Genomic DNA, 23,535 nt, shown 5'->3' on the forward strand with positions numbered 1-23,535 from the left:
ACTGTCCGTTTTGTGGTTTTACTGTACAGTCTTCACTACTTAGTTCAACAACACTGTCTATAGGACTGAATTTTTGATGCCTTTTTTGACTAGTGTTTTTGGTATTTTAACCTACATGTAATCACCAGGTACCAACAACCTATTCTTGGTACTTTTATAACCTTCATGACTGTCTTAGTTTTTCAAGTGACTCAACAATTTTGTTTGTGAGATCAGCAAGCAACATATCAGAATGACTTTCCACCAACCCACTTTCCTCATTTTTAATCCTCAGCAACCATCCGCATTCCACAAGCTTTCCTTCTTCTCAGTGCCATGAACAGTATTATCCCTGTGACACTGCTCGGGGTATTGCAAGAAGATGGCAACATAGCGCTCACAGAATCATCAACACTGAAAGACATCACTCCCCTGATGCATTCACTCACCATCATGTTCACCCTCTCCACAGACTATTGCTGTAGGACTGATGCATACTAGACCTCTTATGTTTGATTGCACGATCATCCAAAAATGTGTTCATTTGATGAGAAGTAAGTTGTGCACCATTGTCAGATAAGCATTTCCAAAGAAAAGCCTTCTGTTTAGAAAATATCAGTGAAAAAATGTATCATGCATCTGATGTCAATTTCTCTTGCATTTCTTACCCCTAACCATTTGGACACGTAATCCACCAAAACTATTGCATACCTCATCAGTTGTGTTAATATTTGAAATGGAACAAGAAAATCGATATTCAACCTCTCCTACACATCTTTCGGACATCTAATATTTCCAATAGGAGGGTTTCTGCACTGCAAACCCTTGTCATTAGTTTTACAATCTACACATTTTTCGACTCAGTTCACTCTAGGTCTTTATCCATGTTGGGCCACAAAAACTTGTTTATTTGCTGTTGTGCTCAGATTTCCAGCATGAGAAATTTCCAGTAATCTTCTTCTGACTGTGCACGGGGGAACTAACCTGTCATTAAAAAATGACAACCCCTTCTCCCAAAAAAGTTTTTCTTTGACTTTGCCATAAACTTGAAGATGAGGAACTATTGAGTGCTCACATTGCTATCCCTTCACACATGACTTATGATTTTTATAAGTTAAAATCATCTCTGCACTCAGTTCCACTCACATGCTTGATAGCGATTCATTAAACACTTGCAACTAAACACTCTGGGCCTGATTACAACTTTGGAGGAGGTGTTAATCCGTCCCAAAAGTGACGGATATACCACCAGCCGTATTACGAGTCCATTATATCCGATGGAACTCGTAATACGGCTGGTGGTATATCCGTCACATTTGGGACGGATTAACACCTCCTCCAAAGTTGTAATCAGGCCCTCTGTGTCTTCATCATCATCTTGAATGTCATTAGGATTATCACTGATGAGAAGTCATGAGAAAAATTCTGCTTACTGTTCTTCTCCCTGGCAAACGTTCAACAATCAGCACGATGTTCCAACAACTTTGAGGTTAAAAGTACCAACCTAGCAGTTGCTTTCGAAGATCTAACATTACTACAGCTCAAAATAGATACCAAAGTCTTGTGATCTGTACGCAATAGGAACTTTGTGCCCTAAACATACGGTTTGAATTTTTTAACAGCCCAGGTGCAGACCCCCATCTCTTTTTTGATCGCACTGTGTTGCTGTTCATGTGGCTTTACCGTGCATGAAACAAAAGCTATGGTGTGATCATTGCTTACTTTCCCTTGGGATAACACAGCCCCCACACCTACACCGCTGGCATCAACAGTAATGCAAAGATTTTTCCCATGAATATAAAGCCTCAGAGTGGGAGCATGAGCAAGTAGGGACTTGATCAACAAAAAGGCACATTGATGCTTGTCATTCCATATGAATTGGACTATTTTTTTTAGAAGATAGTAGCAGGTTCAGCAACGGTAGCAAGGTTGTCAAGGAGTTTTGCATAACACTCACGTACCCTTAAACACCAACATCTGTTCACGATGCTGATAGTGGTACATCCTTAACAGCATCTAGCAAATCAAGTCTGAGTTTAATTCCACAATCAGTTATTACATGCCCAAGATACTTGACAGATTTCACACAGACACTTATTTTCTCTGAGTCTTACACCCCTATTTGCAAAAGCATTAAGACTGCTTCCTAATCTCTCCATACGTTCCTTGTCATCCTTACCAAATATGAAAACATCATCCTGGAATGCCAAAATTCCACTCTTCCCATGCAAAATTTGCCTCATGGTTCATTGAAACATAGCCACCGCTGATGCGCAACCAAATGTCATTGTGTGGAACAAGAAAACCCCATCAGGAGTCACAAATGCTGCCAAATATCTGTAATTCTCTGCAAGCACTACTTGATGATAAGCTGATTGCAAATCCTACTTTGAAAAGACATTTGCGCCAAACAACATTGTTACCATGTCATCAATTTTAGGCAAGAGCTGCCCATCAACCCAGATGGCTTTGTTAAGGCTGCACAAATCAATACACATTCTCAACTCCTTGCTGGCGTTTTCCAGAGATGAGCCAGTAAATCTCAACTTCCTCGCTCTCTCCCCCACATGTGAGACTTTTTTGGGTGCCACAACTGAGACGTATGGCCCCTTTCTTTTTAAATGTGCTACCTGTGGTTTTGATTTTCCTAATATGGCCTGCATGCCCCAGCCAGTCGCGACCCAGCCCTCATTGTCTAGAGCCAAAACATCTCCTCTAGGTCAAGCCTAAAATGTTTCTACAGGTCTACTAAACTGCCGGTCTCTTCCAAAACATTCACTAGATATGCTAACTTGTGGAGCATAAACTTGATCTTCTCTTTTTGATGGAGACATGGCTTTTTGAGTCTTCTTTACCAGACATTGCTCTAGCATTCCCCAGGGTTTTTCTATTCAATTTAGCAATAGAAGTGATCAGTTGGGTAGGAGAATTGCAGTGGTGTGCAGGGATAGGCTGAAATATACCAAAACAAAGCTGTTAGGCTGTGATCCCAGCAAATGACTAACCATCTCCATTTCCCTCAGTTCAACCTTTACCTTCTCCGGAGTTTTGATTTATGGACCCCCCAGTGGCTCTGCTGAGTCTCTGGGTCGGCTTGCAGACTCTTTCGACCAAATCTCTACTTTGCATTCAAACTTTTTGGGTCTGCGAGATTTTATTCTTCACATTGACGACCCAAACTGTCCTAGCGCTTCACAGTTTGTAAACCCCCTTGAGGGCTTTAACTTAGAACAGCATGTAAGTGGTCCAACTCGCACAGTAGGCCACACTTTGAACCTCATTTTCTTTCATTCACTGACTATCCATGTGAGGCCTGCCATCAAATTAGCTTAGTCTGACCATTTCTTACTTCAGTTTATGATTGCCTATAACATATTCCTTGAACAGGCGACCCCTCATCTGAAGTTTGTCAGACCATGGCCTCCAACCTCCCATGGCTTGGAGAAGCTTTAATGGAGATCCCTTTAACTCTTACTGGTCCTGTTGATTGGGACCTGGAACTTGTAGACAGTTGGTTCCTGGACGCTCTAGACCATGTTGCCCTGGTAAGAGCGATGTTCCAGAACCATTCTTGGCTTTCTGCCCCTTGATTCTCGGAAGCCTTAGGCGAGGAGACGGCACACTATTAGCTATTGGAATGTGCTTGGCGGTCTGCTTATGATAGGGATGCAAAACTGGTGTATAAAAAGGCATTGGTCTGCTTTTGGAAATGTGCCCACAGAGCTCAGAATGAGTATATTACATCCTCTATTGCTGCTACTATAAACAAAGGAAGCCCTATTCAGCATAATTTCTTCTCTCTCTCCAACGGCTATGCGAAATTCGTTAACACCTTCTGCACCCCTGTGGAGGAGCTGGCTAAGTTCATCGCTAACAGGATCAAAACAATCTATGATCAATGTCCCAATCAGGGTATAGAGGAAGCTACCCTAGAGATGATGCCTTCTACTGGCCCAGTGCCGAGTAATTTCGAGCTAATTCCACTGGAAGAGTCAGTCAGGTTACTGGCTAACTGTAAGTCCAGCTCCCCCTGACATTCTTAAGTTAGTCTTGCCAATTCTGAATCCTAATGTTAACAGACTACTGAATGACTCTGTGATGCCCTCCTTCTTCCATTACTAAAAAAATGAATGCAGATCCCTTAATACTTTGTCATTTTAGACCAATCTCCCTCCTTTCTCTACCTACGAAGATGCTGAAGAAGGCGGTCAATAAACAGATCTTTCTATTCCTGGAATCTAATGTCCTCCTGCTTGATACTCAGTGAGACTTCCGACCAGGCTATGGGGGTCATTCTGACTCCCGCCGCCGGCGGTAACCGCACGCCCGGCGGGAGCCGCCGAATGACCGCACCGCGGTCAAATGACTGCGGCGGCCATTCTGGCTTTCCCGCAGGGCCGGCGGGCGACCGCCAGAAGGCCGCCCGCCGGCCCAGCGGGAAAGCGCCTTCAACGAGGAAGCCGGCTCCGAATGGAGCCGGCGGAGTTGAAGGCGTGCGACGGGTGCAGTGGCACCCGTCGCGATTTTCAGTGTCTGCTTGGCAGACACTGAAAATCAATGTGGGGCCCTGTTAGGGGGCCCCTGCAGTGCCCATGCCATTGGCATGGGCACTGCAGGGGCCCCCAGGGGCCCCACGACACCCGTTACCGCCATCCTGTTCCTGGCAGTGAAAACCGCCAGGAACAGGATGGCGGTAAGGGAGTCGGAATCCCCATGGCGGCGCTGCAAGCAGCGCCGCCGTGGAGGATTCCCTGGGGCAGCGGAATGCCCACGGAAGCACCGCCAGCCTGTTGGCGGTGCTTCCTCCAACCCCGGTCCTGGCGGTCCATGACCGCCAGGGTTGGAATCAGGGCCTATGTGTTGAGTCTGCCTTACTGGAGGTTTCGGAGTTTGTCATGCTCTATCTGGATCGGGGTACATCAGTTATTGTCGTCCTTTTAGACTTGTCTTCATCTTTCGACAATATTTTGCATCCCATCCTGCTGGATAGACTATGGAAAACTGGAATTCAGGGAAATGCACTTACCTGAATTTTCTTTGGAGGACAGATCTCAGGCCGTGTTTCTCTCCCCCTTTGTTTCTGACCCCAAACCTCTCATGTACGGAGTACCTCTGGGCTCGGCCGTGACTCCTATGCTTTTTAATATCTACTTGGAACCCCTGGACAAGCTGGTTGAAACCTGTGGCCTGAAAGTTTTTTCATATGCTGACGACAGTCAGCTTATGCTCTCCTTCGAGGATACGGCTCCAATTGTCCTCGAGGCCTTTAAGGAGGGCTGCAAAGCTGTTGGAGACTGGATGAGCAAAAGCTGTCTTAGACTTAATTCTGATAAATCAAAAATGTGCTTCTCCGGCACCAGCACAATCTCTTATTCTCTTAGTTGGTGGCCTTCGAAGTTGGGAGATTCCCCTGCACCCTCCTCCTGTGTCAGAAATTTGGGGTGTCAAATTGACTCAGCTCTGTCATTTGAACACCAGATCAAAGCTGTTTCTGCCAGTTGGTTTGCTACACTGAAGTCCCTTAGAAGGATGGCACATCTGGTTCCAGTGACCCTCCCGGAAGACAATTTTCCATGCTCTAGTCACTGCCGGACTAGACTACGTTAATAGTCGCTACCTGGGCTTGCCAGATTTCTTTCTTCATTGATTGCAGATTATTCAAAATGCTGTAGCCCGTCTCATTCATAAGGTCCTGCTTCGTCAGTAGGTCTCTGCCAGCTGCACTGGCTTCCTATACGCAATCGAGTCAAACTGAAGACGCTAGCCTTTGCTTTTAGGGCACTAGAGAACAAGGGTCCTCAGTATTTAAGATGCAGGCTCAAGGCCTACGGTCATACTAGATCCCTTAGGTCTTACTCCCAGAGGCTACTACATATTCTGAGCGTTTACAGTACTAGGCACGGTGGGAGATCCTTCTCCTTTCTTACGGCTAAGCTATGGAATTCTCTTCCAGTTAGCCTTCACTTTGCCTCTATCAGAAAGGATATTTAAGAAAGGTCTGAAGACCCACCTATTTAATAGCTAACCTGATGGTTCTACTTCTGTCCTTTGTGCTTCTTGGCACTCCTGTTATTTGGTGCCAGGGCGCTCCGTTGGGAGAAGCCGTGCCCTCTATAAATGTCTTTTACATTACATTACATTTTTTGCAAGCTACTGCAGTAGACGAAAGCCACGAAGGTGATTTGATGGGTTCTTTAATCCCATCCTTACACATCCATTTCAAAAGAGGTGACAACTGTTCTCTGTCACTTAACAGAACACACCTCAACTTGTGTTTAGCTTGTTCTTTGACCTTGATTACATGTTCAAAGTCCTTTATTCCCCCAATTCTTCCTTAAAAATCTCTGTGTAAGAATTCAAAATATTAATGATAGCTCTGTTGTCTACTTGAAGAGTTTCCTCAACATCAAATTATCTCTAAGCATTGTTGATGGTTTCAGCCAAGAACATCAGGTCCTTCTACAGACACATAGCATTTGCCTTGTACAATTTTCCTCCTGAATTCAGTTGTGGTTTCCATATATCCTCCCAAATCAATCTTTGAACCATTATACCCTCAAGGACATATGTCAGGGGGAGTGAGATTCTAAGTTCATCTTTTGCAATCATCAGTACTACACAAGATGAAGGTAACTTTGGAACCATAACCTGCCATCAAATGAACAGTCACCCCACCAACACTGAGATCTTCAAGGAAGTCCTTGGAAATGGGTATATTATTTTCATGAATATTTACACATACAACCAGTTTGTTCATGTTGTAAGGCACACTCTGAATTCCCTGACTATCATCCATAAGATTAACCCTGGTAGAAAATCTTGATCAGCAACACACCCTTGAAAAATGTCTAACTGTGCCACATTTCATACACTTTTCTTTCTTGACTGGACATGACTTGAAAAAAAGCAGCATGCCCTTTGAACCATATCAGAAACAAACACTTTCAAATACCCTATTTTTTTTCCTGAAAGTAATGTTTTTAACAGAATGATCATAAACCGGTAACAGCACATATTGAGTATTCAAAAGGGTTATTCAGAACTTTAGCAGTCTTTAGATTCCCAGATACTGCTAGCAATTTCTATTGCTTCTTCCAATGACTGATGTTTGCAGTGCAAAAGATATTCTTGATTTTTTGTAGTTTAACATTTGGTAACAAACTGGCCCTTGATAAGTCGAACAAAATGTCTTCTGACAACAAGGTTAAGTGGTTTAAAAAAAAAAAATTCAAGTCTTTTAACTGGTTATTCATAGTCATTCAGTTGGTCATTGACGTCATTAGAAATAAACATGGGAAGATGTTCAAAAATCTCTTTACCCTCTAAGCCTAAGGAGTGTTCTGAAACCCACTGTTTCTGTCCTATCTTGATCTAAAAATATCTAGTGAACCCAAATAAACATTAAAGGTTCTGAACCATTCTTTGCAGTGAATAGGTGGTCCTCCTGGAGAATAAAGAAAAAAAAGAGACAGATTGATGGATTGCATCTTGGCATGGCAGTATACACAATTCGTATCAAACCCAATTGACACTCCAAAAGAAGAAAATAAGTCAATTTTGTAGATTCAAGGAATTTAAAAGCAAATGAATATTATGCTTTATAGCATACAGAATATATGTTAGTGAAACGTTGCTGGACCACACCTTGTATCATCAAATATACTTAATGATGAAATCTACTTTTCCTGAGTTATATTTTTGAATGATGTGCCTGTCAATTACAGGCAAGCATGCTTTTACTTATGGAACTGAGTTTCAGCTGGAGTAATTACACCAGTAGGTAATTAAATGACCAACAAAATCTAAAAAAAAGTAGTATTTTCAGCCTTGCCTTGCAGGAAAATTTCCCCAATCTAAAATGTCTGTTGACGTGACACGTAGCAGATGGAATTAGTGGTCAGCGTTGTCCTCTGAGGGAAATTTCCCAAATCTAAACTGGCCTAATATGTCTTGTTTCTATGGCAGATGCAATTATTAGACTGTCACTGCTGAAATGCATATTCTTTTCACTGATAAGATCAAATCAAATCAAAAACATTTATAAAGCGCGCTACTCACCCGTGAGGGTCTCAAGGCGCATGGGGAGGTGGGTTACTGCTGCTCGAAGAGCCAGGTTTTGAGCTGCCTCCGGAATGCGGGGTGGTCCTGGGTGGTCCTGTAGTTGGCGGGGAGAGAGTTCCATGTCTTGGCCGCCAGGTAGGAGAAGGATTTCCCACCTGCCGTAGTGCGGCCGATGCGAGGTTGGCGGAGCGAAGTTGACGAGTGGGTGTGTAGAAACTGAGGCGACGGTTGAGGTATTCGGGTCCCTTGTTGTGGAGGGATTTGTGTGCGTGGGTGAGGAGCCGGAAGGTGATCCTTTTGTTGACGGGAAGCCAGTGCAGGTGTCTCAGGTGGGCGGAGATGTGGCTGTTGCGGGGTATGTCGAGGATGAGGCGGGCGGAGGCATTTTGTATTCGCTGAAGACGTTTCTGGAGTTTAGCGGGCTGCCAACGTCAACTGATGTGTGTTTCTATAGTCAGCTGCCTCAGGAACTCGAAACGGCACAGGTAGAGCAAACTTGACTGCTGCCTCAGATCATTAATATACTGTCAAAAAGTTACCTGCGCCAGATCATACTCGTCCAGAATGCTAGCAAAGGACAAGAGGGGACCTTCTTGGAACCAGGGCCCCCAGGGTGTCCAATCTTGCCACTTTTCGCTGTGTCAAGTCATTTTGAATGGCTACATCCCTCATTGCTGTTTGTTGGTCCAGTGGAATCTGTGGTGAGTAGATAATATTGGGATTGCGCTCTTGTACAAATGCTGCTAGCACACACATGCTACCATCATCAGGTGTGAGCATTTTTGGGGGAACAGACGCGATCCGTGAGCGAGGTATACACGCTCATGTCACGGAGGCGGACTCTAACTGTCAACCGTTCAGAACTTGGTTTAGTTCCTAACAAGCACATTACCCATTGAAGCTGAGCCACCACATAGTAGAGTTCAAAATAAGGTGCCCCCATTACGCCCACGAGGAGTGGTCACTGTACTTTTATCAACATAAGCCTTCTCATATGGATCATAGAAAACACTTCTCCCGGAACACAAGACAGGTTTTCAGTATCACTTGACATTGAGAAGGCCTTCAGTGCCCTGAGTTGGTAGTTTTTAGTCACAACGCTACAACTCATGGGTTTCAGGGCAGGGTTTGTGGGCTGGTTCATACTTTGTATTCAAACCCAACGGCTAGAGTTGAAACAGACCAGGTAATATCAGATAGTTTCCCCATATTATGGGCCACCAGACGAGGGTGTTCACTGTCACTATTGTTTTTTGCGATTCCCATGGAACCACTCACTTACCGAGTCTGGCAACAAGCAACCACCTGGCGCATTCTGGAAATTAATGTTCGATGGCATCTGTCGCTGTAGATACGCATGTTCTGCAATAGCTCGCCATCTGGTGTTGGGCCGGAGTGTTACAAGTTGTTTTTCTTCGAAGAAGTCTTTCGAGTCACGGGACCGAGTGACTCCTCCTTTTGTCTCCATTGCGCATGGGCGTCGACTCCATCCTCGATTGTTTTTTTTCCGCCATCGGGTTCGGACGTGTTCCTGTCGCTCCGAGTTTCGGAACAGAAAAAATAGTTAATTTCGGAAGATTTTCGTCGGTATTGTTGCGTTCGGGATCGGCATACTTAGATTCAACACCGCATCGAAGATCGAAGAGCTCCGGTGCCCTTCGGGGTAGTTTTTCGATCCTCCGTCGGGGCCTGGTCGGCCCGACCGCGTGCTGAAGAACGCCGATGGAACGGACCCCGTTCCGTTTCTGCCCCAAATGCCACAATAAATACCCCTACACAGACCAACACTTGGTCTGCAACCTGTGCCTGTCACCTGAGCACAGCGAAGACACCTGCGAGGCCTGTCGTGCGTTCCGGTCCCGAAAAACACTCCGAGACCGTCGAGCCAGAAGACTTCAAATGGCGTCCGCACCGACAGCCCGACGGGAGTTCGAGGAACAGGAAGAGGAAGGTACCTTCTCGATCCAAGACTCAGACTCCGAAGGATTCGACGATACACAAACCGTGAGTAAGACGTCGAAAACCACACAAAGAAACATTTACAAGGCCCAGGGGACGCCACTGCCACCAGGCCATGGCTCAACCCATAAAATCGGTGACCGACCGTCGGCACCGAAAAAGGCCCAAACAGTGCCGAGATCGTCCGACTCCGGTCGAGACACCGGCACGCAGCCTTCTCGGGACCGAGAAAGTGCTGGAGACAAGCCTCGACACCGAGATGCCGGTGTGGACACGGCTCGACGCCGAGACAGCGGCACCGAAACAGATCGACGCCGAGAGGTTTCGGCCCCGAAAAGGAAAAAAGTCACCTCGGAGCCGAAAAAACACGCAGAGAAAGTTTCGATGCCGAAACAAACTGCAAGCGACCCAGCTTCAGGCTCTTATACAGAAGAGCACTCGCTAACCTCCCAAATGCAGAAGCATAGGTTTGAGGAAGAGCTACAAGCAACTGATGCGGACCATACGCAAAAACGTATTTTCATTCAGCAGGGGACAGGAAAAATAAGCACCCTTCCCCCCATTAGGAGAAAGAGAAGGTTGGAGTTCCAGACGGAACAAGCACCACAACCAAAAGTGGTGAAAAGAGTTACACCACCACCCTCTCCTCCGCCCGTGATTAACGTTTCACCAGCACAAACGCCATCACACTCCCCAGCTCACACCACCATGAGCCAGGGTGACCAAGACCAGTACGCATGGGACCTATACGACGCCCCAGTGTCAGATAACAGCCCAGAGGCATACCCTACAAAACCATCTCCACCAGAAGACAGCACCGCGTACTCTCAGGTGGTGGCTAGAGCAGCACAATTTCACAACGTAAGCCTCCACTCAGAACAGGTCGAGGATGATTTCTTGTTCAACACACTCTCCTCCACCCACAGCTCCTACCAAAGCCTGCCTATGCTCCCTGGTATGCTCCGGCACGCAAAAGACATATTTAAGGACCCGGTCAAAAGTAGGGCAATCACACCAAGGGTGGAAAAAAAGTACAAGGCGCCTCCTACGGACCCAGCTTTCATCACAACACAGCTGCCACCAGACTCTGTTGTTGTAGGAGCAGCTAGGAAAAGGGCCAACTCTCACACATCTGGAGATGCACCACCCCCAGATAAAGAAAGCCGCAAGTTTGATGCAGCTGGTAAGAGAGTCGCAGCACAAGCTGCAAACCAGTGGCGCATCGCGAACTCCCAGGCACTACTTGCGCGCTATGACAGAGCCCACTGGGACGAGATGCAACATCTCATCGAACATCTGCCCAAAGACTTCCAAAATAGGGCAAAACAAGTGGTTGAGGAGGGACAAGCCATCTCCAACAACCAGATCCGCTCCTCCATGGACGCTGCAGATACAGCTGCACGGACAATTAATACATCTGTAACTATCAGAAGGCATGCATGGCTCCGAACGTCTGGATTTAAACCAGAGATTCAACAAGCAGTTCTCAATATGCCTTTTAATGAAAAAGAACTGTTCGGTCCAGAAGTGGACACAGCGATTGAGAAACTCAAAAAAGATACGGACACTGCCAAAGCCATGGGCGCACTCTACTCCCCGCAGAGCAGAGGGAATTACAGCTCATTCCGTAAAACGCCCTTTCGAGGGGGGTTTCGGGGTCAAAGCACACAAGCCAGCACCTCACAAGCCACACCGTCCAGTTACCAAGGACAGTATAGAGGAGGTTTTCGGGGACAATATAGAGGAGGGCAATTCCCTAGAAATAGAGGAAGATTCCAAAGCCCCAAAACCCCTACTACTAAACAGTGACTCACATGTCACTCACCCCCTCCACACAACACCAGTGGGGGGACGAATAGGTCATTATTACACAGCATGGGAGAAAATCACTACAGACACTTGGGTTCTAGCAATTATCCAACATGGTTACTGCATAGAATTTCTACAGTTCCCTCCAAACATACCACCAAAAGCACAAAATTTAACAACACACCATTCCAATCTCCTAGAGATAGAAGTGCAGGCACTATTGCAAAAGAATGCAATCGAATTAGTGCCAAACACACAAATAAACACAGGAGTTTACTCACTGTACTTTCTGATACCAAAGAAGGACAAAACACTGAGACCAATCCTAGACCTCAGAGTAGTCAACACTTTCATCAAATCAGACCACTTCCACATGGTCACACTACAAGAAGTATTGCCATTGCTAAAGCTGCACGACTACATGGCAACTTTAGACCTCAAGGATGCTTATTTCCATATACCAATTCACCCATCGCACAGGAAATACCTAAGGTTTGTATTCAAAGGAATACATTACCAATTCAAGGTACTGCCTTTCGGATTAACAACCGCACCAAGAGTCTTTACCAAATGTCTAGCGGTAGTCGCTGCACACATCAGAAGGCAGCAAATACATGTGTTCCCATATCTAGACGACTGGCTAATCAAGGCCCATTCGTTAATAGAGTGCTCAAATCACACAAATCATATCATACAAACCCTCTTCAAACTAGGGTTCACCGTCAATTTCACAAAATCCAAAATTCGGCCACGCAAGGTACAACAATACCTGGGAGCCATAATAGACACATCAAAAGGAGTAGCCACTCCAAGTCCACAAAGAATTCAAAATTTCAACACCATCATACAACGCATGTATCCAACACAAAAGATACAAGCAAAGATGGTATTACAACTCCTAGGCATGATGTCATCATGCATAGCCATTGTCCCAAACGCAAGACTGCACATGAGGCCCTTACAACAATGCCTAGCATCACAGTGGTCTCAAGCACAGGGTCACCTTCTAGATCTGGTGTTAATAGACCGCCAAACTTACCTCTCGCTTCTGTGGTGGAACAACATAAATTTAAACAAGGGGCGGCCTTTCCAAGACCCAGTGCCACAATACGTAATAACAACAGATGCTTCCATGACAGGGTGGGGAGCACACCTCGATCAACACAGCATACAAGGACAATGGAACGTACATCAAACAAAACTGCATATCAATCACCTAGAACTTCTTGCAGTTTTTCAAGCACTAAAAGCTTTCCAACCAATAATAGTTCACAAATACATTCTCGTCAAAACAGACAACATGACAACAATGTATTATCTAAACAAGCAGGGAGGGACGCACTCCACGCAGTTAAGCCTGTTAGCACAAAAAATTTGGCATTGGGCAATTCACAACCAAATTCGCCTAATTGCACAGTTTATACCAGGGATACAAAATCAACTCGCAGACAATCTCTCTCGAGATCACCAACAGGTCCACGAATGGGAAATTCACCCCCAAATACTGAACACTTATTTCAAACTCTGGGGAACACCTCAGATAGACTTGTTTGCGACAAGGGAGAACGCAAAATGCCAAAACTTCGCATCCAGATACCCACACAAGCAATCCCAAGGCAATGCCCTATGGATGAACTGGTCAGGGATATTTGCTTACGCTTTTCCTCCTCTCCCTCTCCTTCCTTACCTGGTAAACAAACTCAGTCAAAGCAAACTCAAACTCATATTGATAGCACCAACTTGGGCAAGGCAACCCTGGTACACAACGCTGCTAGACCTATCAGTGGTACCCTGCATCAAATTGCCCAACAGGCCAGATCTGTTGACACAGCACAACCAAAAGATCAGACACCCAGATCCAGCATCGCTGAATCTAGCAATCTGGCTCCTGAAATCCTAGAATTCGGGCACTTACAACTTACCCAAGAATGTATGGAAGTCATAAAACAAGCAAGAAGGCCATCCACCAGGCACTGCTATGCAAGTAAATGGAAGAGGTTTGTTTGCTACTGCCATATTAATCAAATACAACCATTACACACAACTCCAGAACATGTAGTGGGTTACTTGCTTCACTTACAAAAATCTAACCTAGCTTTCTCTTCCATTAAGATTCACCTTGCAGCAATATCTGCATACCTGCAGACTACCTATTCAACTTCCCTATATAAAATACCAGTCATTAAAGCATTCATGGAGGGCCTTAGAAGAATTATACCACCAAGAACACTACCTGTTCCTTCATGGAACCTAAATGTTGTCCTAACTAGACTTATGGGTCCACCTTTTGAACCCATGCACTCCTGCGACATACAGTTCCTAACCTGGAAGGTGGCATTTCTCATCGCCATTACTTCCCTGAGAAGAGTAAGCGAGATTCAGGCGTTTACTATACAGGAACCTTTTATACAACTACACAAAAATAAAGTCGTCCTAAGGACCAATCCTAAATTTTTGCCAAAGGTTATTTCACCGTTCCATCTAAATCAAACAGTGGAACTTCCGGTGTTCTTTCCACAGCCAGATACCGTAGCTGAAAGGGCACTACATACATTAGATGTCAAAAGAGCATTAATGTATTACATCGACAGAACAAAGAACATCAGAAAGACTAAACAACTCTTTATTGCATTTCAAAAACCTCATGCAGGAAACCCAATTTCAAAACAAGGTATAGCCAGATGGATAGTTAAATGCATCCAAATCTGCTACCTTAAAGCTAAACGACAGCTGCCCATTACACCAAGGGCACACTCAACCAGAAAGAAAGGTGCTACCATGGCCTTTCTAGGAAACATCCCAATGCAAGAAATATGTAAGGCAGCCACATGGTCTACGCCTCACACATTCACCAAGCACTACTGTGTAGACGTGTTATCCGCACAACAAGCCACAGTAGGTCAAGCTGTATTAAGGACATTATTTCAGACTACTTCCACTCCTACAGGCTGATCCACCGCTTTTGGGGAAATAACTGCTTACTAGTCTATTGCAGAACATGCGTATCTACAGCGACAGATGCCATCGAACTGAAAATGTCACTTACCCAGTGTACATCTGTTCGTGGCATCAGTCGCAGTAGATTCGCATGTGCCCACCCGCCTCCCCGGGAGCCTGTAGCAGTTTGGAAGTTACCTTCAATTATTTATATATGTATCATCTCAACCTTAAATAAGTGCATACTTAGTCACTCCATTGCATGGGCACTATTACTACAATTCAACTCCTACCTCACCCTCTGCGGGGAAAAACAATCGAGGATGGAGTCGACGCCCATGCGCAATGGAGACAAAAGGAGGAGTCACTCGGTCCCGTGACTCGAAAGACTTCTTCGAAGAAAAACAACTTGTAACACTCCGGCCCAACACCAGATGGCGAGCTATTGCAGAACATGCGAATCTACTGCGACTGATGCCACGAACAGATGTACACTGGGTAAGTGACATTTTCATTCCACCACATTGTGTCTCTATATGCAGATGACACACTGGTTTTCCTGCTTGACATGGGTGCCTCATTGCCAACACTGATACGACTCCTCAATGACTTTGGCACTGTCTTAGTGTTAAGAGTGAACTGGCCCAAGTCTTGTCCATATCTGCTAACCCTGATTCTCGAGCCTCAGAGGACCACCTATCAGAACACCAACTCAAATGGTGCTATGACACATTTAAATATCTGGGTGTGCAAATCTACCACACGGATAGAGCCATCAAAGAGGGCAAAATCGACCATGCGGTGCGATCAGTGAGGGGGTTGCTCTCCTTCTGTGGATCACTGCCCTTATCCCCAATGCGACGGGTAGCTGTGGTGAAGATTTTGGTGTTCCCTTGATGGTTGTACTTCTTTTCCACTCTGCTGATTTAACTTACAAAGGTTTTTTTTGTGAACTAAATGGACTATTGCTGACTCTGATCTGGGGAACTGGTCGTCGAGGGTGAAATGGGTGGGCCTAATTTTGAATGATACTGTGCAGTGGCCCAGATTCAATGTATAATGCGCTGGTTAGGAACTGCACCAAGTGCTGAACGGTAGGCAGTTAGAGCTCATCCATGCGACGTGAGCGTGTATACCTGGCTCATGGATTGCGCCTGTCCTTCCAGAAAAAGCTCAGGCCTGATGACTGTAGGACATGTGTGCTGGCGGCGTTTGTACAATGGCGCAATCCCAATATTCCCGTCTCCCCACAGATTCCACTGGACCTGCTACCGGCAAGGAGGGTTGTAGCCATCCAACATGACTTGATACTGTGGAACATGGCAGGATTGGACATTATGGGGACCCTATTTCAAGAGGGTACCCCCTTGTCTTTTGCTAGCATTCTGGATGAGTATGATCTGGGCGCAAGTCACTTTTTTACCTATCTCGCCATTCAACATGCCGTGGGAACCACGTGGGAGAGGGGGAAATGGTGCTTCCTTAGTCTCTTGAATGCGCTTCTCATAGGTGGCGGAATGCGCAGAGCTTTAACGATCTTATATGTCGCATTGATGACTCCAGAACCACCGGAAACAGAAAAAGCACTAACCAGACAGAACACAGTTTCTCCTGCATCCGTTAACACACAAGGCATGGACAATGGCTTAAAATTTAAAAGAGGTCTCTACGAACCTTAGATTCTGCTTTTCACAATTTAACTACACACCAAACGTACCTCTCCCCTCAATTAATTAAACCCATATTCCTATTGACAATTCCTGAATGCCCGAGATGGAGGCTGATGGAAGCCATTTTTCACCACATAGGTTGGGGTTGTCTGCCCCTGAAAATAATTTGACGGAGATTACCATCATCACTGCGGATGTAACTGATCATGCACTGGTGCCCACTCCCGAGACCTTTCTTCTGGGCATTTGACCCAAAGCCAAATGCGACAAACATCTACACAGGTTTATTGACCTGTCGTTTGTCCTGTGTTGGAAAATGGGTTATTGGTAAGGGCAGGTAGGTACCTACACCTAGCAACAAGCCACTAACCTCCACTTAGGTCCAGTTAGATCTCAGTAAATTAACCCCAGCTCAACCCTTGGTAGCTTGGCAACGAGCGTCAAGGCTTAACTTAGGAGACAGTGTGTAAAGCATTCAAATATCACAAAACAGTAATTAAATAAAACACAGGAAACAGTTTAAAAATCCAAAACCAATTTATAAAAATTGTTTATATTTTTATCTTTAAAATGACACAAAAACGAATAAAATCGGATAAAGGGAACCGGAGATATGAATTTTTAAAGAATTATTATTTTTCTAGTGCTTAGAAACAAAAAGCGCCAATCGGGTCATCTGGTTGCACCTCGACCGGGGCAAAGTCAAAGTTTCAGGCCGACCGTGATGGAGCCCTGCTCGGCTACAGGTCGCGGGAGGCCTCGGTTAAAAAGTTACCTTCTGACTTAGTCTTTATTTTGAAGATTTTCTTCAGCGGGACGAACCTGCCAGTCGAATCCGACCTCCTGGAGCCCTTGTCCGGATACGCGATGCTGGATTCCTCGGTGGAGATTTTTACCTTCGGACTTAGTCGTTTTTTCGAGGTGAAAATCCTTCGACCGGGGTAAACCTGCATCTTGATCCGACGTCCGTGGAGCCCTTCTCGGATACGATGGCTGGGAGGTCCCGGTCAACTTTTTACCTTCGGACTTAGTCTCTTTTTCGGAGATTTTTCTTTTCCGGGACGAACCACCAAGTCAGGCCGGGTCGCGGTTGAGGCAAGCCGGCTAGAATCTCCGCGGCGGGTCGGTCCCTCTCTGGAGCTTTTTTACAAAAATTCTCAAATCTTCTCCAAACTTCTGGGGGTTCACCCAGATGTTCTTTTAAGGTTCTTTTGGGGTCCACAGCTCACCCCAAGGGTCCAGAAGTTCTGAGATGGTCCTTGGGGGGTGCGGACTTCAACTCCCAGAATGCACCTGGCGCAAACTCCTTTTTGGCCACTGGACAGTGGTCAGCTGGTCACTTTTTTCAGGAGTTGGTGCAGGGGACTCTGGATAGCAATTTTTCACCTGTAGCAAACAGGGAGTCCCTCCTTGAACCAGTTGAAGCCAGGCAAAGTCCTTCTTGTGGTGAAGCCCAAGTGTGCAGCTGGTGCAGTCCTTCTGAGTGCAGGTTCCAGGTGCAGGCCAGGGGTCCAGCAGGGCAGTCCTTCTTCTCTTTTAGTTCTTTTCTTCTTGAAATCTGGTGGGGATCTGAGGTGTGGGTGCAGGTCTGCCAGTTTTATCCTTGCTCCTGGGTGAAAAGCAGGGGGGTCCTGGCTCTCCAATCAGGTACAGGGTCGTCCCCCTGTGATGACTACTTCCTGGGAAGTGTGGCAAAAATCCATCCCAAAAGGCAATATTCTCCAAAAATCCAACATGGCTGAATCTGATTTTTGGAGGTTACATCTGGCTGAGCCCACCCACTGGTGTGGCTAAAAATCATAAACACACCCCTCTCCTGCCCTCTCCTAATCTAATCAAGGGGGCACCTAGTTGTCTGGGGGTGCAGGATGTGGGGGTGTTTCTGGTTGCTCCAAATGTCCTTCTCTGCCTTTGAAGACCAGTTTGGCAGCCCTCCCCCTTCCTGAAGCCAGGCCACTTCACACCTCATCAAGGCAGCTTGACTAAGCTGCTGCAGGCTGGCCAATCTGAGCACAGCAGCAAAAACAATGCAGGGCTGAAATTGGCAACTTTTTAGGTAAAGTCTAAAACTCTTTACCTGAACAAGTTATATTAAATCCAACAACTGGAAGTTGTGGGATTTATTACAACAATTAATTTGATACCAAATTCTTGGTATGCAACATTTAAGGAGACTTTAAAATTTAAAATAAAGTCTCCCCATTCTAGCCTATGAAGGCCATTTACTTCAATGAGGGAAAAACAAATTTGGCCGTTTTTACCTCACCAGGGTTTATAAATCTATTTTTATAAAGTCCCTGCTTATAGTTACATGGCACCCAGCCCTAGGGGCACATAGGGCACACCTTAGGGGTGACTTATATGTACAAATAAGGTAGTTTAAGACTTTGGAACTACTTTTAATTCCAAAGTCGAATTTGCATATAACTTTAATTTAAAAGCAGCCAGAAAGGCAGGCCTGCCTTTAAAATGACACTGGGCACCTCAGCAGTGCACCTATGGGTGCACTACCTATGCTGTGGTCCCTACACCTACATGCCCTACCATATACTAGGGACTTATAGGTAGGTTAACTTTAGCCAATTATAATTAGCCTAATTTGCATATTGATTTTACACAGAGCACAGGCCCTGGGACTGGTTAGCAGTACCCAGGGCACCATCAGAGTCAGGAAAACACCAGCAAAAAGTGGAAAATGGGGGCAAAAAGTTAGGGGGCCTCAGCAATCAGCCCTGTTTTCTCACATCCTGTTTAAGAGGCAAATGCAATGAATTGGAAATTGGCCATGCCCCTATAAGGACAAATGCTTGACCATGCTGGTGCAGTGTGAACAAGTGGAAGCTAGTGTGCTGCGTGAACTACGAGCGAAAGGTATGGCTCTGGTTGGGGAGAAGGACTGGGACGCCTACATAGTGAACATTAAGGCCAAAAACAACACTTGTCCACCCTGAATAATATACATTGCTTACAAGATTACAAGCTGCTCAGATAACACAGGTTCTGGTTCTCCTTATTGATTACTTGATTGCAGATGTATAAGACTCCACCGATATCGAGATTTAGCTATCAAAGGACCTCTTCACCTCCCCAACCCCCGCCATTAAACCATTACAATCTCACCATCATCGTGAGGGAGATGTACCTTGTAATGTATTGGAGCTAGTTGGTTATGCTTCATGTTATACAGCATTTTTTAAATGAGCAACCATGTACATTATATGAGTCATCTCCAATTGCAGTTACTACCTATGGATCATTGAGCTTCCGTTTACTGTTGTAAATCAATACAAATATTTGTTTGAAAGTTGCTGCCAAAGGTTTAGGTTGAGTTTTATACTAAGGTGAGGTGAAACTCTTATTTGTGGATTAATTCAGGAGTCAAAACTCTTATAAGCCTGACACGCTTGTTTGTTGATTTGTAGAATTCCACGTGTGGCCTAATTTAAAGGCCACCGGTAAAAAATTTAGATATTGGTTGAGAGGGGTGAAGCCTCACTAAGGCAACAGCAACAACCACAACCCTTATCAAAGTGAACCACAAAAGTCACTAAATTAACTTGTGATTAACTCTATGGTGGCTTGGCCAATGCAGTCAGGCTTGGAGGCAATGTATTTATGCAGCTCAAAAACAGTAATAAAGTGAAAACACAACAGAAAGAAAAATCCCAACCCAATTTAGAAAACTAGAGTAATGTTTAGTAACTATAATGATACTAGAAAGACAAAAATGGAATCAGTAGAACCAAAGGTATTAAATTGTAAACACTCTTGGTGAAAGTACAGCCTAAAAGCATAAAGTGACACTTGTGGTCATCGGGTCGTGCTAGACAAGGGGAAAGTCACAAGTTCAGACTGATCATGATGGGTTAGGGGTCGGATACATGGATCAGGTTAATCCCGCTGAGGAGTTAACTTCTGAGTCCGGCGCAATGAGTTACATTTGTGTTGGTGGAGGCCGTAACGAGAAGGGACAGTGTTGGGCGAAGAGCAGACGTGACATCATGAATGCTTGTTGGTGTAGATCGAAGAGCAAGACAGGCGTCGCGGATGGTCATTACTGGGGTTTTGTGTTGTCAGTTACTGTATCGCGAAAGGCAGCTCTTACGTTGCCGACTGCTTCTGGCAGTCGCTGTCAATGCTAAGAGCGACTCTCACCTGAGCTTCTCATTGGAGGTCATCATGGACGGGCCCGTTCGCTTTCAAAGGGAGACCAAAATTCAGGATTTTCAGGTATTCTTGCAGCGGAGTATGCTGTCATGCCAGCCAAGCCTTCAGGACCTGGGGAGACACCTTTTGGGGATCAAGGACCCACTCTGCCAGAGGCCAGCAGGGTTCAAGCAGGTCCAGTTGCAGGTCCAGCTGGGCAGCTGTAGGGGGCCTCTGGCGCTTGTAGTATCCCTGTTTCTCACACCTAGTGCCAGCTTTTGTGTGTGCAGGAGACTCCCTGTTCTACCCCCACAAATAGTTCTGGAAAGTTCTTTCCCTGTCAAGTCTCCAAACTGTCTGGGGTGACAAACTACAGGCAGGACTGGTGTCAGATTAGAGGCAAAGCCCTTTGAAATGTAGGTGTGGCAGGGAACAGCTTCTCCCCAGTCATACTGCCAGAATAGCAGATACTGTCCACCCCTCAGCCTCCTTTGTGTCGCCATCTTAAAGGAATACTCAAACCCCAACAACAGAGCCATTCACAATCATGTGACCCAGGTCCTGAAAGAAGGCACAAATGATTGGGACCAGAAAATGCCAACTTTCTAAGAGTGGCATTTTCAGAATTGTGACCTAAAATCTTTACCATTAATAAGTTTTTAAATTATAATTTGAGTGTAAACTCCATGTCTCTACCTGCTCCCAATCTAAGGTTATCACTTACTAAATGTAATAAGGTAACCCATGGCTTCACTGCCAGGACATGTAAAATTTAGGAGCACATGTCCTACTTTTTAAATACAATGCACAATGCCCTTCAAGCCTTTAGGGCCTACCTTACGCGTGGCTTAAACATATTAAAATTGAAGGTTTAGGCCTGGCAGAAGGGTAATATTGCCAGGTCGAAATGGCTGTTTTAAACTGCACTGCAGGCTTGCAGTTCCAGGCCTGAGATTTGCTTTAAAAGGCTACTGTAGTGGGTGGCACAGTGAGTACTGCAGGACCACCAGTCATTTACAGCCCTCGGGTACAGGTGGAACCATTTTACTAGGGGCTTACAAATAAATTAAATGTGTCTGTTAGGTGTAGTATATTGTAGGAAAATGGCGCCCTCTTGCAGTTACCCCCCCCCCACACTTTCTGCCTGATATTGATGCTGACTTGACTGAGAAGTGTCCTGGGACTCTGCTAACCAGGCCCCAGCACCAGTGTTCTTTCACTAAAAATGTACCATTGTTTCCACAATTGGCACACCCCTGGCACACAGATAAGTCCCTTGTAAAAGGTACCAGTGGTACCAAGGGCCCTGTGACCAGGGAAGGACTCTAAGGGCTGCAGCATGTGTTGTGCACCCTTAGGGACCCCTCACCTAACACATGCACACTGCCATTGCAGATTGTGTGTGTTGGTGGGGAGAAAAAGGCAAAGTAGACATGGCATCCCCCTCAGGGTGCCATGCATACAAAATACTGCCTGTGGCATAGGTAAGTCACCCCTCTAGCAGGCCTTACAGCCCTAAGGCAGGGTGCACTATACCTTAGGTGACGGCATTGCTGCATGAGCAATATGCCCCTACAGTGTCTAAGTCTATTCTTAGGCATTGTAATTACAGTGTGGCCACATTAAGTATATGGTCTGGGAGTTTGTCAAAAACAAACTCCACAGTTCCATAATGGCTACACTGAATATTGGGAAGTTTGGTATCAAACTTCACAGAATAATAAACCAACACTGATGCCAGTGTTGTATTTATCACAAAATGCACACAGAGGTATTTTAACCAATCCTTCAGTGCAGGACTGACTGGTCAGTGCCAGCCTGCCACTGAGACAAATTTCTACCCCCCTGGGGTGATAGACTTTGTGCTCTCTGAGGACAGAAACAAAGCCTACACTGGGTGGAGGTGCATCTCACCTCCCCCTGCAGGAACTGTAACACCTGGCGGTGAGCCTCAAAGGCTCATGCCTTTTGTTACAGCACCCCAGGGCATCCCAGCTAGTGAAGATGCCCGCCCCTCTGGACACAGCCCCAACTTTTGGCGGCAAGTCCAGAGGAGATAATGAGAAAAACAAGGAGGAGTCACCCACCAGTCAGGATAGCCCCTAAGGTGTCCTGAGCTGAGGTGACCCCTGCCTTTAGAAATCCTCCATCTTGGTTTTGGAGGATTCCCCCAATAGGATTAGGGATGTGCCCCCCTGCCCTCAGGGAGGAGGCACAAAGAGGGTGTAGGCACCCTCCAGGACAGTAGCCATTGGCTACTGCCCTCCTGACCTAAACACACCCCTAAATTCAGTATTTAGGGGCACCCCAGAACGCAGGAAATCAGATTCCTGCAACCTGAAGAAAGAAGGACTGCTGACCTGCAGAGAAGATGGAAGAAAACAACTGCTTTGGCCCCAGCCCTACCAGCCTGTCTCCTGACTCGAAAACCTGCAACCAGTGACGTATCCAACAGGGACCAGCGACCTCTGAAGCCTCAGAGGACTGCCCTGACCCCCAGGACCAAGAAACCCCCGTGAGCAGCGTCTCTGCTCAAAAACAGGAACATCTTTGCAACAAAGAAGCAACTTTCAAAGGACTCACTCTTCCCGCCGGAAGCGTGAGACTTCACACTCTGCACCCGACGCCTCCAGCTCAAGATCCAGAGAACCAACACCACAGGGAGGACTCCCCGGCGACCGCGAACCCGGGAGTAGGCCGAGACGACCCCCCTGGACCTCCATAGCGATGCCTGCAGAGAGAATCCAAAAGCTCCCCCTGACCGCGACTGCCTGTAACAAGGGACTAAGCACTGCACCAAGCACTGCACCCTCAGCCCCCAGGACCTGAATGAACCGAACCTCAGTGCAGGAGTGACCCCCAGGCGACCCTCTGCCTAACCCAGGTGGTGGCTGTCCCGAGAAGCCACCCCCCTGTGCCTGCCTGCACCGCTAGAGTGAGCCCCGGGTCCCTCTATTGAAATCTATCTAAAACA

The 23,535-nt window shown here is 46.0% G+C and overlaps 1 protein-coding gene across 1 annotated transcript in view; it reads left to right on the forward strand.

The window, feature by feature from the left end:
• Nucleotides 1–23,535, forward strand: part of ELOVL5 (ELOVL fatty acid elongase 5) — a 339,287-nt gene that overhangs the window by 205,819 nt on the left and 109,933 nt on the right. The window lies entirely within an intron of this gene.

This window comes from Pleurodeles waltl, chromosome 5 (assembly GCF_031143425.1).
Source record: "Pleurodeles waltl isolate 20211129_DDA chromosome 5, aPleWal1.hap1.20221129, whole genome shotgun sequence".
Taxonomy (NCBI): domain Eukaryota; kingdom Metazoa; phylum Chordata; class Amphibia; order Caudata; family Salamandridae; genus Pleurodeles; species Pleurodeles waltl.